This window comes from Rhinolophus sinicus, linkage group LG02 (assembly GCF_036562045.2).
Source record: "Rhinolophus sinicus isolate RSC01 linkage group LG02, ASM3656204v1, whole genome shotgun sequence".
Classification (NCBI taxonomy): Eukaryota; Metazoa; Chordata; class Mammalia; order Chiroptera; family Rhinolophidae; genus Rhinolophus; species Rhinolophus sinicus.
Genome location: NC_133752.1, coordinates 94,641,121 through 94,657,439, shown reverse-complemented (window position 1 = coordinate 94,657,439; position 16,319 = coordinate 94,641,121). Strand labels below are relative to the sequence as shown.

The following is a 16,319-nucleotide window of genomic DNA, read 5'->3' as shown; positions in this document are numbered from 1 at the left end:
CAGATGCCGTCCTACGTTAGCACTTTATTCTTTTACTTTTATCAGAAATCATTTCAAATTATTGCTACTTTCTGCCAGTAAGATGGTGTCATCTGCATATCTTAGGTCTTGATATTTCTCCAACCAATTTTTATTCCTGTTTCCTCTGAGTCTAGCCTAGTTTTTCATATAATATGTTCTACATACAAATTAAACAAATTGGAATAAAATGCACCCTTGTCTGACACCTTTGCCTATGGGAAACCATTACATCTCTCCATATTGTATCCTTCCTGTCCACAATACAGGTCACCATCAGGGCAATCAAGTACCGAGGCACATTCATTTCTTTCAGAACTTTTCATGATCATCTCTCAAAGGTTTTACTGAAGTCTGTAAAACATAGCCTGACCTTCTGAAATTCTCTGGAGCACTCCAGTATCCAAATGTTCACAACCAGATCCGAAATGCCCCTGACCTTTCTGAATCCAGCTTGAACATCCAGCATTTCTTGCTCCATATAAGGTAGAAGACTTTGTTGCATCACCTCAAGCATCATGTTACTTGTGTGGGAAATTAGGGCAATGATCCTATAGTTACTGCACTCCTTGGCATCTCCTTTCTCGAAGATTGGGATTTATATTGAATGTTTCCAGTAAGCCATTGTTTTGTCTTCCATATTTGTTGACATATTCTTGTGTGGATTTTTACAGATTCAGTCTCTGTGGCTTAAAATAATTTTATCGGTATTCTACCACCCCTTGTAATTTATTTCCTCCCAATACTTTCAGGGCAGCTTTCACATCACTTTCAAGAATCACAGTTTCTTCCTCATAGGAATCTTCTTCAAAAGTATCTGCCATGGCTTGGCCTGGTGGTTCAGGTGGTTGGAGTTCCATGTTCCTAATGTCAATGCTCCTAACTCCGAAGGCTGTTGGTTCGATTCCCACATGGCCAGTGAGCTCTTAACCACAAGGTTGCTGGTTCAACTCTTTGACTCCTGTAAGGGATGGTGGGCTGTCCCTCCTGTAACTAACAATGCAACTGGATCTGGAGCTGAGCTGTGCCCTAAACATTAGGATTGGATTTCCCTTTTATTTCTTGAATCTTTTGATAGAGATGTTTTGTTTTTCCTTTTTTTTGTTCTTGTTTATCTCCTTACATTAATTATTGTAATAGTTCTCTTTATCTGTACATGGTGGCCATTGAAAAACTGCATTCAGGATTCTAACCCTGCTTTTGTCACCATTTGCCTCTCACCTGTCTCTAACAATTTTTAGTGTTCAGTCATCCATCTCTATTTTTCTTTCCTTTTTAAAAAATGTTTTTTTCAGTTAGAGTTGACATTCAATATTATTTTATATTAGTGTCAGGTGTACAGCATAGTGGTTAGACATTTATATAATGTATTCAATTATACAATTTATATCATTTATTTGATTAGTCTAGTACCCAACTAGCACTATACATAGTTGTTGCAACATTATTAACTATATTCTCTATACTATACTTTATAGCCCCATGACTCTTTTGTAACTACCAATTTGTATTCCTTAATCCCTTCATTTTCTTTCCTTTCCATTTCCAGCGTTTGTCCATCTGGTGATGTCCATGTATACAGTTGTCCATTCAGTTGTTTGAAGTTGTGTTTGTGATGGACAAGTTAATGGCTTCACAAAAATCCACGAGCCAGTCTCCTGCTTCATTTCTGACCTCTAGTCCAAATTTTCTGACATTTGATTCTGCTTTATTTCCTACTTTTGAGTTCCAGTCACCTATAATTATCAGCATGTTTTGTTTTGGTATGTGATTAATTTCTTCTTGGATACTATTCATACAAGTTTTCAATTTCGTTTGCTTCAACCTCTGTAGTTGGAGCATAAACTTGAATGATGATTATGATTGATTTTATTAATTGATGGATGGATATGATTGATATTATTCGGTTAGACCTTGCATTATAGCCCCTGTCTGTGCTACATCTTGTCTCAGCATTGAAGCCATTCCATTTTTCTGAGTTTGTCATTTCTGGAGTAGAACACTAGAGTCGGCTGACTGAAAATGTCCCATTCCAGTCCACTTTAGTTCTCTAACACCAAGCATTGCAACATTTAGATGTTCCATTTCTGGCTGTACAATTTCCAGTTTACCGTGTTTCATGCTTCTTATGTTGCATGTTCCGATTGTGCTCATCATACTGCATCGTACTTTCATTTTGCCTCTGTGAACATCAGAGCTAGACATCCTTTTGACTTTGGCCTAGTTGCTTCATTAGCAACACTGCTATACGTACTTGTTCTCTGCTCTTCCCCAGTAGCTGAATGCTTCCAACCTGGAAATCTCATCTTTCAGCACTATCTCATATTTCGTTTTGGTCTGTCTAATCATAGGATTTTCAAGGTAAAAGAAAAGATTTTAAAAAATGAAAGAAAGAAAATGCAGCAGTGGTTTACCATTGCCTTCTGCTGTGCAGTGTATGGGTCCAAACCACTTGTGCTGGGGTCCGTGGTGTCACAATCACCAAATGCCTACAACATGTAAGCACCCCTGTGGGTAAACTGATAACTGACCCTCTGTCAACAGTTTTGAGTGGGAATGATATACTTAAGGTGAGTAGGAAATATCATTTAAGCTTGAAACTGGTTGAAAGGGTGCAACTTCCCTTTACTACAAATCAGTTTTAAAATGTGACTTAATTGTCATAGTTCTTTTCTTGCCCTTTGTGACACCTGGCGTAGCATTCTCTTTTAACTTGTTTCCTGGTGCCACAATCTTTCGTTTATTGAAAGGTAATTTCTCTAACTCACTGAATTTCTTTTTAAATTTTAACTAACTGGATTTTTCATTTTTAACAGCTTAGCCACCATCCTTCTGAAACACAGTCATTGAAAAGCATTAAGGTCATGCATAATGGTGTTAATGGGAATCCTGTGAGTTGCCTATTCTGTTGGTATAATGCTGGAGGGAGATTATCTGGAAGCATTGGATCCATGGTACCTGGAAAGTCTATAAATCAACGTGGCCCATCTTGTCATGTTTGTTAAGTCAGGTAGATCCTATTTGTACAGATGTCCTTCTCTCTTCTGAAGAAGGATATAAAATATATACGCCACTAATCTGCACAGGTCAGCACTCTGATAGGGCACATTCTTGGAAAAGGTAAAGTTGCAGCTCAATTGTGTGTGATATAGAAAAAAAGGGAGCAAAATATACAGTCTTTTTAAATTTTAGCAATTTTAAAGACCTAGGTACTACTGAAGCTGCAAGAATCGTTTGCCTTAGGTTATCCTGAAATTTAAGGAAAGATAATGTATGTTGCTATAATTAATCCAGTGGGCTTAATTTGGTTTTAAAAACTGGGTGTAGATATTAAGGCCTAAGATGAGATAAGTCACAAAGATTTGGATGACAAGTCATACTCTTTATTTTTGTAAGTGGGCATTTTGCATAAAAGCATTGTAGTTAAAATTTGAGATTCCATTCAATAGATTTAATATTTATATGTTCTTTTGAAGTATTTTCAAGTGAAGAAACAAAAAAGAGGCAAAGCTAATGAAGTATGAAAATGGCCATTTATTTTATTAAAAATATTAACAACGGAACCAGGCTTGAAGACTGAATTTTAAAACAAACAATGGTACTTACATAGACAAGTTTTTTTTTTTTCATACAATGAGTTAATATTCTTTTCTGAATTAGTTTTTCTCATCTACTGTTTCTCATCATCTCATTATCTTTTTAAAAGTTAAAATGTTAGTATGAGGACTGAAGTGAGGAAAAGAGATGGGAGAAAAGGATATTTACATGAATAGAAGTGTTCCTAATATTATTTTAAGCAAGAGAGTAAATATTGAATGAAGGGATGGTGAGGTACCTAGCTGCAGTCTGTTCTAACTGAATAATCACAAGAACAATAGCAGAGGAAAGAATACTCATTTTGGTACTCAGGGAAGAAAAACCAGTGCCTGATAGTTTTTGCTCATATTAACAGGTACATAAAATATAAATATGAACTTCTGGCATTATATATGAAGGTAGCATCATAAAATGAAATAAAACTCATTATATGTTCTTTATAAGTGCTTCTTGTTTTTTTTTTCCCCCAAATTCAGATTTTTCAAGTGTGCACTTCTAAAAACCTGTTGAAAGCAGAGGGGTACAAGTAGGTGTGAATTCACAGCGGTTTAATGTCCCTTTGTTTGCAAGGAACTCGCTAATTGGTTCCAAAGGCAAGTTCTTATGAAGCAACAGGAACTCAAAATGCTCATTGAATTAAAGCACTTTGCAAACCAACTTCTATGAATCAGGATACAGAGCAATGAATGACTTTAAAATTTTAAATACAGAATTGTCAAGTGGAAACTAGCAAATCTTTGAGGAGAGAAGAGGAAAAAAAGAGGTCTGACACCATAAAAGGTGTCAGGAAATACACAATGGGAAAGATTTTTATATAGAATATTTATAGGAATGTAACATCTTGGACAACAGTGCTAGGGATTTTTAGGAGTTAAGTCACAAATCATACTTTTTTCTTCTTTAACTTCTCTTTCCTCAACGTGGGTTATAAATATGCTGCGAAATGTGCATTTTAAGTGGCATGGCACACATGTGGGCTTTTTAGGCTAATCCCAGGGAGAATCCAGGGCGGATTTAGCAATGAACTACAATGCACAGGGAATAAGAATGTTACAGTAGCTTTTTTTCCTAATGCCCTTTTGCAATAACAAAATGTTAGTCACAAATAATTGCACTATAGGTTAGTACAAAGAAAGGGATTGCATATATGTATTTAATAATACCTGAAAATAAAAATAGAGAAGGCAAGTACAATTCAGATGACCTTGGGAATGTTATACAAGTACATCATGAAGATTATAGAGCAAAGCACTGGACAAAGAGTTTGAAACAAGAAAAGTTTCTCAACTCATAAGATCAAAAACTTTATTTTCCTCTAAAAGGAAACATCAGAAATGGTTATCTTCCTGAAACAGAACGTTCTAAACAGGAGTTGGGGAAAAAAAGTACTTTAATACAGGTTGCAATCTGAAATTCTGCTCAATCTTGCTGTATTTTGTAGTTTTCCAATATGCTTTAAAGGTAGAAAATAGAAGAAGGTAAGAAATGGCAAAGGAAATTTTCTGATTTTAATAAAATGAATCAGGAAATAGAAAAATGTCACATTGTGCCTTTATTATTCTTCATAAAGGTTATGACTGAAGAGCCTTTCCACATCAGAGTCTCTGTGGCGCAATCGGTTAGCGCGTTCGGCTGTTAACCGAAAGGTTGGTGGTTCGAGCCCACCCAGGGACGGAAGCCTTTTTACGGCATTGTTACCGGTAGTTTTGCAGAAATCTCGAGTTCAGGTCTCCAAGCTGCGCTGCGGTTGATTTCCGTGGGCAGGAGAAGAGAAACCACGGATCTCACTTCGCGGTCCACACGGCAGGCGGCTCCAGCTTCCGTCTCTCCGGGGACCCGTCAGCCCACCGCTTCCTCCTCCTGGCGGCCAGGTGGGCTCTTCCTGCTCTCTGCGGGAGGCTTGTGTGGATCCAGCGCCTTAAATCCCATGCCTCCTTTCACTTCCATTCCCTCAGTTCCCAAATTCCGGCCGCTCCGTGCTCAAAGAGGCTCTCGTTCTCCTCGCCGGTCCGTTGTCTGCCTCGCCAGGCTCGAGCCGGCGGGCTCGGGCTCCGAGCGGCCCCGGAGCGTCCCACGCGGGGAGGGCGGTCCCGGTGGGCCTGGCTCTGCTTCAGGACGCCCGAAATGTCAGAGGTCGACTGAACGTAGGTGTTTAAAGAGTGTGGATTTCAGGCTGTAACTTGATTTAAAACTCGTACAACATTTTGTCTGTTCCCCGTCATTGTAAACATATAGTCCCGTTACTAACTTAAGCGTTGTCTATTCCTGGTATATTGGCAAATTCAGAAATGTTTATCATAAAGCCTTTGTGTGGACACTATTGTAAGAACATTTATGTTATATTTTACTTTGTCTACTAAAGTGCTAGAATTTTATAGAGAATGGAATAAACCTGCAAAATTTCCCATTTATTCAGAAAGTGAGAAAACTTTTTTTTACAACTGTGTATGTGATTGTTAAACTTAAAAAAAATTATGAGAAATATGAAAGGTGAAAGTGCTAACATATTTGGCTTCGACATTTTATAAGCATATTACCATGTATTTTACAAAAGGCCAACTCTCTCAGAAGGGTTACCTTGTACTTTATTCTCTAAATACATGCTTCCTTTGAGGAGTAATCATAGTTTCATCATAATAATTATTGTTTTAGGTATAGATTACAGAAATTTGAAGATGGTTGTGGAGAAAAGTGATATGTCTTGTTCCTGCAACTATATAGTTACGCTCTTCTTTATATTTTCTCCCAGGTTCACATATTAATGAAGGCTAACATTTATTGAGTACTTGCTACTTGCCGTGCTTTTATGGATGAATGTGTGTGGTCCTCACAACAGCCTTTGAGGTAAGTCTTATTGTTGCCATTGTTCAGATGAGCCAACTGAAGTGCCCTATGCAATTGAATAATTTGCCTGAAGTCACAGTTTGTCCCTAACATGTTACAGATTTGAACCCAGTAAGTTAGGTTCCATGTTCTTCACGCGGTCTAGCCAAAAATTCTTTCCTCTGAAGTATAATAGAACTACTTGATTAGTTAATTTAAAACCAAAGGTGATGTTTCAATTGGTTTGTGAAGTTTCATTAATATTTTGCTCCAAATCTCATGAAGGAAAAAAAAAAAAAGCACTGAACATTTGTGGAATGCTAAAGGGCATTGTTAAATTATGCGTTATTGTGCTGCTTGATTTTATTGAAGTGAAAACTGTATGGGAACTTGAAATCTAAATGTGAAATGCGTTTTTGGGATACAATTTGATAGCATAGCTATAGAGAAGACAAGATTAGAAAGTAAGGCAGTTTGGAACAACCCAAGCAAAATATGGAAGAGGAATAGATTCAAGCAATAGAGTCTAATTATTCCTGGACCCCAGGTTGATGTTTGACAATTGAGCCTGCAGCGCATGCAGACCCCAATTTCAGGACAGCTTTGTGAGATAGCACCAGGGTTTGCACTTGACAGGTGCGAGGTGGCAGTTTTAAATTTGATCCTAAATTTCTAAATATGTTCTACTTCACCCGATTGGGGGATTTAATAGGGTTTAGAGGCCAGAAAATAAAAAGGGAGAATTAAATGAGCATGGAATTGTGGCAAGGAGTGCGAAATTGCCCTCTAATATAAGTAGTTCATAGGTGGGCAATGCTTAGCACATTTCCTTGTACATAGCTGTTGCATATGCTCGGTGGAAAACATTTTGAAAATATTGCTTAAATATTTGTGGATGCATTGGCTTTGTAACATTTTAATGTGTATTGGTTATAAATGTTGCAGTCAATGCTATTTCTGAGGAGCATTATTTTGTTCTTAGTTTCTTGGATCAGCCAAGCCAAATTCATGTTGAGATCATTTTCAGCATTAATTAAAGACTGAAAGGCATTTAAAAGGCTATGTTGAGCATCTGAGTATATAAATATGTTTCTAATATTGCTAATAAAGAGTTGTACACTTAAACTTCATATATATAATCAGAGGAAAATTCAGTGAAGTTATACAATAAAGAGTGAACCAATCCCTAGCTTTGCAAACATATTGGAGAAGGTAATATTCATATAATTTGTAATAATTAATAATTTAAAATATTTTAAATAATGCAGCATTTTTTTTAGTTCTTGGAGGTTGGGAGGAAGCCGCATAGTTAAAATGTCTGTGTTTTCACTTTTAACACATATGACTGATGTCATATGATAGAAGATTTAGGGTGAAAAAAAAAGCCCAAAGAAACACAATCACCCTGTTTCTGCATACAGGATGCATCAAAATGAATAATGCCGACATGAATTTTAACTTTATTTCTCTGAATTTTGGTGGATGTGAGGCCTAAACTGTTTAACTTATAGCTACATTCGGTAGAGCAAGGATAAATTGATGGTAGAATATAATACATTTAATTAGAAAATAGTTTAAGAGTTTAATCCTTTTAAATAATTAAGAATGTTAATTTTATTAACTGCAGCATTTACTTTAAAGTTTTTTAGGTTGAGCCCCTTTGGTACTACCAGTACATTCTGTTTTTACATATTGAAAATAAGTGTTGAACTTACAAGAATTATGTAAGAATAAACTATATCTGTAAAACCATAGTAAATACCTTTGATTTAAGTTTTCATAGCTTAAATTTTTAAGAAAAGTCATTAAAATTTTGATTGTTTAGCATTTAGATTACAAAATATAGTTTAGGCATTCATAACCTAAAGAAAACTCTTAAAATATAATTTTAAAGGAAACTATTAGACATAAGTACATACAGAAATGTGCACAAATCATTAGGAGTACAACTGAATAAATTTTTACAAAGTAAACACACCTTTGTAAGTAACACCTAGATCAATAAATAAAACAATATCGATAGCCCAGAAACCACCCTGGTGTCCTTCTCCCAATCACCAAAACATAACTTTTAAACTGTAAACATGGATTATTAGGTTAAAATTTAAGTTGTCATAGATCAGGACTGAAAAATAAATTTATTACCAAATCCTTCAGGCGACTATTTACACGATGATTAGGAGAAATAATAGAAATTGAAAATCAATTTTCCATGCCTGCTCACTTATGACCTAACCACCTATGATAAGCTTGGTAAGAATAAATTTGTGCTATTAAGTCAGAAAATATGAGAAATTTACTATTTATTTATAGTATTTGATTTTGTCAGTAAGCAAATAAAAAGCATTCCTACTCTCACCCACTAGAAAACATGAAACAGACAATCTTCTAGAAATTATGTGGCATTTAATTCAATTTTTATTTTTGAAAATAAATTTTAAAACCAAGATGAGATTTGAGATTAAAAGATGCAGTAAGACAAGATTACTCAATAGCCCCCCAAATAATATATTCTAAAATCTTAAGAATTATAAGTTCTCTACTGGAAGAAAATAGTGTCCTGTGATTTCAAAACTATAAATAACTGTAAAGGAAAATCTAGATCTGTATGAAAAAAACCTACATGTAAAGTTGTGAAAAGTCCAGTTTTTAATACCATTGAGGAAAGGCATCCTAGAAAGGTCAGCAGATAAGAATCTAGAGCAAAGTTTTACTTCCTTTTTTCAAACAAAATTTTTTGTTGTTATTATTAAAGTAGTGTATGCCTAAGGTTATAATAATACATATCTGTATAACCACACTCATCACAAAGGTAAAGATTGATGAGTTTGATTACATCAAAATCAAGAGATTACATTCATCAAAAGACACTATTAAAGGGATGAAATGGCAAGCCAAGAATTGTAATTCAAAAAACCAACACTGTGATCATATATAAATTGTTTTTTAAAAAGAAAAAGAAGAGGAAGAGAAATAGGAATAGAAAGAGGAAGAGAAAGAAGGGAAATACCTAATAGAAAACTGAGCAGTAGATGTAAACAGGAAATCTAAGAGGCCAATAAACATATGAAAAGATGCTAAATTTCATTTGTAATCAGAATGTAAATTACATCTGGGGTGTGTCACCATTACATAGGCACTAGATTGGCATTATGAACTGTCTCTATCCCTTTCTGTCCAAATGGATTCAATTCCCTTAAAAACACGCATTGTGTTTGCTTCAAATTGTAATTAGACCATTTGGTAAAAGCCATACCTACACTTCTTTCTGAAACAGGGTTGTGAAGCTGCTCTGGGCCAACTTCCTTATGATCTTAGAAGCCCTGGTGGCTAGTTGAGAGGTTATATGAGGCACGCCCTTAGGATTTATACAGGATTTTTGGTCAGCTGAATGGCTCTAGGTCCATCGCTTAAAATCTTCTTGAGCTTTCAACAAAGTGTCTTACCATCCCCACCCTTGATCTGAACTTTATACTAAGACATGTTTTAATTTCAGTGTACTGGATTTGATCCCCCCCACCCCCAGTCTGTTTCTTACCTTGAAAGGCTTTTGTCATCTGGAGGAACAACATTGCTTTTAAACCCAATAAATCCTTGTTCCTTTATATTTCCTCTAAATTCTGCTTGAAAACTGTATACTTCCTTTTCTTCTCTTATCTTATTCTTCATGTACTTTTTCACAGGCAGCTAAAAACAAAAACAAAACAAAAACAGTTGGCACTTTCAACAGTTTGCCTATAAATATCCTCCGCCAGACCCTGGAGTTCCTTAGGTACCTTTTCTATTTCCCGCCTTCCTAAGTTTCACCATGGTGCTGTGCGTGTGTTTGTACCACATACAGTTCCTACATAGTATTACTCAGGTCCCCTTTCCTTCAGTCTCCAAAAGCAAATTCATCGCTGTCTCTCAAGTCTTCCCTAATGGTCTCTTTCAGGAGCGCCATCTTCTGTCTACCACCTGGTCCCAAAGCTAATGTCACATGTTTTAGTTTCTTGTTAAGGCAGACATCATTTTTCAGATTCCAGGTTTTAGTTTTTTTAGTTATCTACTATTTTATAATAAACCACTATAAAACTCAGTGGCTGAAAAAACAACCGTTTTTATTATGTTTCTTGATTCCATGAATTGACTGGGGCTCAGCTAAGCATTGCCTTTACTGGTGTTACTTGGAGTCTCTGATGTGGTTGGAGTCAGATTGGGGCTGGGACTAGATGGCACCTCAGTACTCCTCCACGTGGCCTCGTTCTCTACGTGATACCTCATCCTTCAGGGCCTCTAAACAGGGCTTCTCTCTTTAGCAGGATAGCCTGGTTTTCTTTAAGTGGGAGCTCAGAGCTCCAAGGGAGAGGGAGTGGAAGATGCTATGCTTTCTTAGTGCCTGGGCAGAGAAATCTCTGAATGTTACTTCCTCTGCATCCTATTGGTCGAAGCAATTATAAGCTGTGCCCAGATTCACAAGGAGGGGATGCCAACTCCACCTGCTGATAAGAATAGAGACACATACGTTAAGGTGGTTGCAGAATCATTTGTCGTCTTCTGTGAGGGCTTACTTCCACACCAATCTTCCTATCTCTTACTTTCACAGCCCCATACTAACCAGCCAAGACCCTCACCACTGCCATGATTCTGTGTATATTCTTACCTTAGCCTATTTCTCTCTCCATGCAGAGATACCACCTGAAACTCTGCCCATTGGAAGGCTTTGCCCTCACTGCTGCCTTTCAGGGTCACTCTTGAGTAGGGCAATAGTGTAATTGCTATCCATTTTTGGTTTGCACCCACATACTGAACTGACCCAGTTGTGACTATATTCATTAAGCCTTTTTCCTCCCACTCCGCAGTTTGGTCTAGATGTTGGCTGAGGGAGAGGCACGGGGCAACACTGGGGTTTAGGCCACTTGATCATGTGGTTTATTTACCTCCTTTGACCCTGACCCATATGTATCATTTCCATCTTACAATACATTGCTGCTGGGCCTGCAAAACCTCATGACATTGTAGGAATTAGCTCAGAATGGGCATTGCTGGTCTCACAATCACTCGATGACCTGTGGTCAGGCACTCTATTGGCAGAGTCCAGGAGCATGTTCAAAGATGTGAATAGTGTGTAACTATTTGCTGCAGATGGCATGGCCTTATTCCAGAACCCTAGGGGTCTATACTGTGATTCTCAGTTTAGGGATTGCCATCAACTCTGCAAGGCATCTTTTCCCACCAAAGACACATCTGATACTACTGGGTATGTCGAGTTGTGTGGCTCAAGGAGAAGGGCTGCTGGCAGTGCAGCCCAGAATTACAGAAAGAGCAGTGCCCTTTCCTGCTCTGGGTTCTACTCAGAACTGGCAGCCTTTTATGTTACCTGATAAATGGTTTGAAGCAATGGTCTTGAGTGTGAAGAGCCCTAGCAAGCATTTTGCTCTTTTCTTAGTGGTGGGAAGTATGAGACTCAGCACTTTGCCAGTTACTTTTGGAAGCGGGTACTCCAGACCACAGTTCCTCATAAGTTCCTTGTCATGGTGGCCCCTGAATGTCTGGGATTCGTTCCTGTTCTCTGGACTGTGTGTGTCTTACCAAGGCCTCCAATATACTTTGCCTTCATGCCTATATGGTCTGCCATGATGTCATCAGTATATGGACCACTGTGATGTTCTGTAGACCATCCAGGCCGCCCAGTCCCCTTCAGTCCATATTATAACTAGGGGTGAGAGAATTCACACGGCCCCGGAATTAGACTGCAGATGTAGACTTGTGTCTGTCCCACATAAATGCAAACTGCTTCTGCCCCTCCTTCCTGGTGGGGTGATCACATACCACGCACCTGACATGGTGTTAATTAAGGTGCAGTAAGTCCTCACTTACTACTGTTGTTCGGTTCTGTGACTTTAAACCATGTATAACGAAACCAAGTTTACCGTAGTCTAATCGATACATATAAGAGTTAAGTTCCTACAGCATCTCATCAATGTTATAATGAAACCATGTTGGACGAAACAGTGTTATTTGAGGACCAGCTATACAATTGGGGGCACTACTTGATAGAATTTGTGGTAGTCCACTGTCATCCTCCAGGAGCCGTCTGGTTTTATAAAAGTAAGGCCAGTGACTCAAACAGAGACACGATAAGGATCCTTCGGTTCTCTGAGGGTGGCAGAAATCTCTGCCATTCGCCTTGTGACATATACTGTTTTTATTTAGCAGGCTGGGGGCAGGAGGAAGCAGTTTCCGAGTTTCCATTTGGCCTTTCCCACCAGGGTAGCTCATGCCCCACAGGCCAAGGAGTCAGTGTGGGGCTTTCTGCCAAGTACCGAGTGTATCTATTCCAATTATACATTTATGCGTTCGGCACTGATGGCTGATCCATGAAACTAGGACGCCAGTTGTTACCTTGGATCGTGAAAGTACCCACTCTGATGGGGATGACATGGGCAGGGGGAAGCATAATGACAATTTAGGCCCTTGTGTATCAATATTAATTCAGACCCTGTGTCCTTGAAATGTCCAGGAGCTCTTCTTTCCCCAGCGTACCGGAGGAAATGGCGCCATGTCCCTTTGGAGGAAAGACTTGGAGAACACTTGTCATGCATGCTTGCCATGTGTGACAGGATTCTTTCTCCTGGGACTCAACCCACCCTTCAGACAGTGGGTTCCCAGCCTGAGTAGGCTCAGATCCAGAAACTAAGCAGAATATGTGAATTTTTGATTGTGGTGACTGATCTCAGTCTCTGGAAGATCCAGCCTGGATTTCTTTTGATTGTATAGTTTGAGCAATATGCTTATTGGCTGTTCATCCATCTTTCCCCTAAGGATGCTGTGTTCTATTAATCATCTCCTATCTCAGTGGGTCAGACACTCCCTTGCCTGTCACTGCAAGAATTGCCCACAACCTGCCCTTTGTTACTTCCGGACTCTGTCATCCCGATCACTGTCAGGAGCCCAGTTCTGTAGGAGCATCCCCAGTCCAAGCCACACTGACCTTCACCTTGACCTGACGTTGGTGCCTCTCATCCCAGTGCTTTCCCTAGTTATTAAACAGCGTGGCCTCTGGGCTCTTTCCCTAGTTATTAAACAGCGTGGCCACAGAACATTGTTGGCTGGTGAGTTTTGTGGCCTGACATAGCACACCCACTCTAGAGCATTGTTTTTAACCTGTGTTTTCCTGTCTGCTGTGGCAGTCCTGGCATCCACTCTGCACCTAACGTAGCCATGTTTTGTACATGCTTCCAAGGACTGTCCTGGCAGTGTTAGTATCATCTCCCAGGGTGCTTGTCAGGTTAAAGCCTGTGTCACACGATTGTTCTCCATATTGATCAACTTTCCTTTATCTAGCTTTATTTCCCACTTTGATCCAACACTCTCAGAATCTGTCCCAAAGGTACTCTCTCGGCTTCTGCTGGTGCATGTTAGTTTAGTTCTGTGGCTCCGTTTTGGGGCACACTCTGTTCTCTCCCTCGGCAGGCTGGGTTACGTTGTGACTTACCCCTTATTTATCTGATGGCCAGGAGGGGAGGTGAGTGTGGGAATGAGGGGGAGACCTGTGGTCTTCCAAGGCAGAGGACTCTGCCTTGTCTTCAAGCTGCTCTTTCACAGGGTGAAGTGGATCACTAATGCCGGCCCAGAGGCTGGGGAGAGTGGGGGAAGTCAGGAGGTCCCCATCCCATGCCTGAGGGTTGACTCCTTCCCAGCGGGCCCTATGCTTGGGTAGACAGGCCTCGCTTGAGAATTTAACCTCTTCTGAAGCTCTGTTATTCTTACAGTAATTGAGTCCTGGACTTGACCCTCAGCCTTTTGTAGTCTCCACTCAAAAGAGATGAGAGTCTCTTTATGTGGTGCCAAAGAGGCTGTGTGACTTTCCTGCTCACCCTTAATGAGTAATTAATTAACCTCAGCCTTTTATTGTCTTTCTCTAGTTCACCTATTGTCCTTAGCAACAGCCAATTTCATAATCCTTGTAGTTGGTATTTTATGTTTCAAACTCCCAAGATAACCGCGCTTGCCAGCGCATTCCCCCTCACCAGTATCCACCCCATTCACACTGTGAACATTTTAATAATTTCACCACTACCTCATGCCAGAGGCTATCCATGCTCCATCTTCCATCAGCGAGGGTCTTCAGTGCTAGCCGGCTGGTGGGTGATCCAGCCCCAAAATCTCATTTTAAAGCCTGCTTCCTAGGACCTCTTTCAGCACTAGCTGTTGCAGATTGGTGACCTTAGTGATTTACTGAGTGGTGGTCTCAGGATAACTCCTTTGAGGGAGCAAGGGAAATACTTTTGGGTAAAAGGAGAAGTTGAACTATAGGGCAGTTGCACTAGCAGCCTCAACTGATTCCATGGGGGGCATGGAGGCTGAAATAGCCTTTCAGAGATGTGCCAGGTCAGGGCATGGGGACTGGGCCTTTAGAGCCTTGCATTGACCAGTCACGGGGTGCGGGCTGCCCGTGATGAAGGGGCGTAAACTTATGTGGGGCAACTTCCTTTGGCAGAGTGTAATGGATTCATCTGTGAGTCGGTAGCAGGCATTACTTCCTTGGATCTTAAGGGGTCCTGAAGAGGTGTGGGGGGGTACAGCATCCATTGCACTAGTCTAGGGATTTTTAATTTTTTTTTTATTTCCCCTTTTTCATTTATTATTTCTTCCTGTCTTCCTGAAGTCATTGCTGCTTTTGCTCTTTTTCTTTTCTTTTTCAGTTACATGCTTGGTTCATTTGTTTTTATTTTTAATAATGAAATGATTTAGCTCTACACTTAGCAAACAGAGAAGCATTCTCCTTTTTATTTTATTTTTTTTTGTAGATAATCTGTAATTATCATTTGCCTTTGGACTTAAAAGTTATTTAGAAGAGGTTGAAATTTTTTCCAAGTGGTTGATTTTTCAAAATTAGTTTTATTAATTTATGGTTATATCACTGTAGTCAGACTAAATGGTCAGTATAATGTCTACTTTTGTAATTTATTAAAGTTTTCTTTGTTTCCCATTAAATATTTGTTTCTATTTGTCTCACATATACCAAGGAAGATATAACATAACTAAATGTAATCAAATCTGACAAATATATTTTTATGTAATGAAATATATGGTATGCAGTATATAAAGACAAAGAAAGTCAAAGTATATACTTTTCCCCACCTACAATACATAAGAATATCTGTTTTGCCATACTTCTGCATCAGTGAGAATTATCATTTAAAAGCTGTCACCCTACTATTTTGATTGGTAAAAATAGTATCTCCTTATTGCTTTGATTTGTGTTTCTTTGATTACTAGGGATGTTGATGATTTCCTCATGTTGGTTAACTTGCTTTCTCTTCTGTCATTTGACTGGCTTGCTTTAAAAAAATGACAGCATTGTTATAATAAAGCTGTTTATAATATTGTAAAGCTATAATATATAGTATAGTGATATACTATGTATTGCATATAGAATATACAGTATTGTATATTAATATAATTCACATACCATACAGTTCACTCAGTTATAGTGTAGAGTTCAGTGATTTTTAGTATATTCACAGAGTTATGCAACCGTCACCAAAGTTGATTTTAGAACATTTTCATCACCCCAAAAAGGAATCTCATACCCAATAGGAGTCACTTCGCACTTCCCTCCAACCCCCTCAGACCTAGGCAACCACTAATCTCTGCTTTCTGTCTCTATATGTCTGATTATTATGGATAGGTCATAGAACCATATGAATATTTCGTAGAACATGATATTTCATTTAATCACACAATATATAGTCTTTGGTAAGTGCTTCTTTCTCTCAGCATACATTTTTCAAGCTTCAACCATGTGGTAGCATGTATCAGTATTTCATTCTTTACTATTGCCCAGTAATATTCCATTGTATGTATATAACACATTTTATTTATAAATTTTTTAG

At 38.6% G+C, this 16,319-nt stretch overlaps 1 long non-coding RNA gene and 1 other non-coding gene across 2 annotated transcripts in view; both read left to right on the top strand.

Moving 5' to 3' along the window:
* Window positions 1–4,784: 4,784 nt before the first annotated feature.
* LOC141568443 (uncharacterized) overlaps window positions 4,785–16,319 on the top strand; it is a 177,759-nt gene continuing 166,224 nt past the window's right edge. The window contains exons 1-2 of the long non-coding RNA XR_012491567.1: window positions 4,785–5,486; window positions 6,365–6,459. This is a non-coding gene — a long non-coding RNA (uncharacterized LOC141568443). The remainder of the gene's footprint in view (window positions 5,487–6,364; window positions 6,460–16,319) is intronic.
* TRNAN-GUU (transfer RNA asparagine (anticodon GUU)) lies at window positions 5,216–5,289 on the top strand. Its single transcript has one exon. It is a non-coding gene; the product is annotated as a tRNA-Asn (tRNA).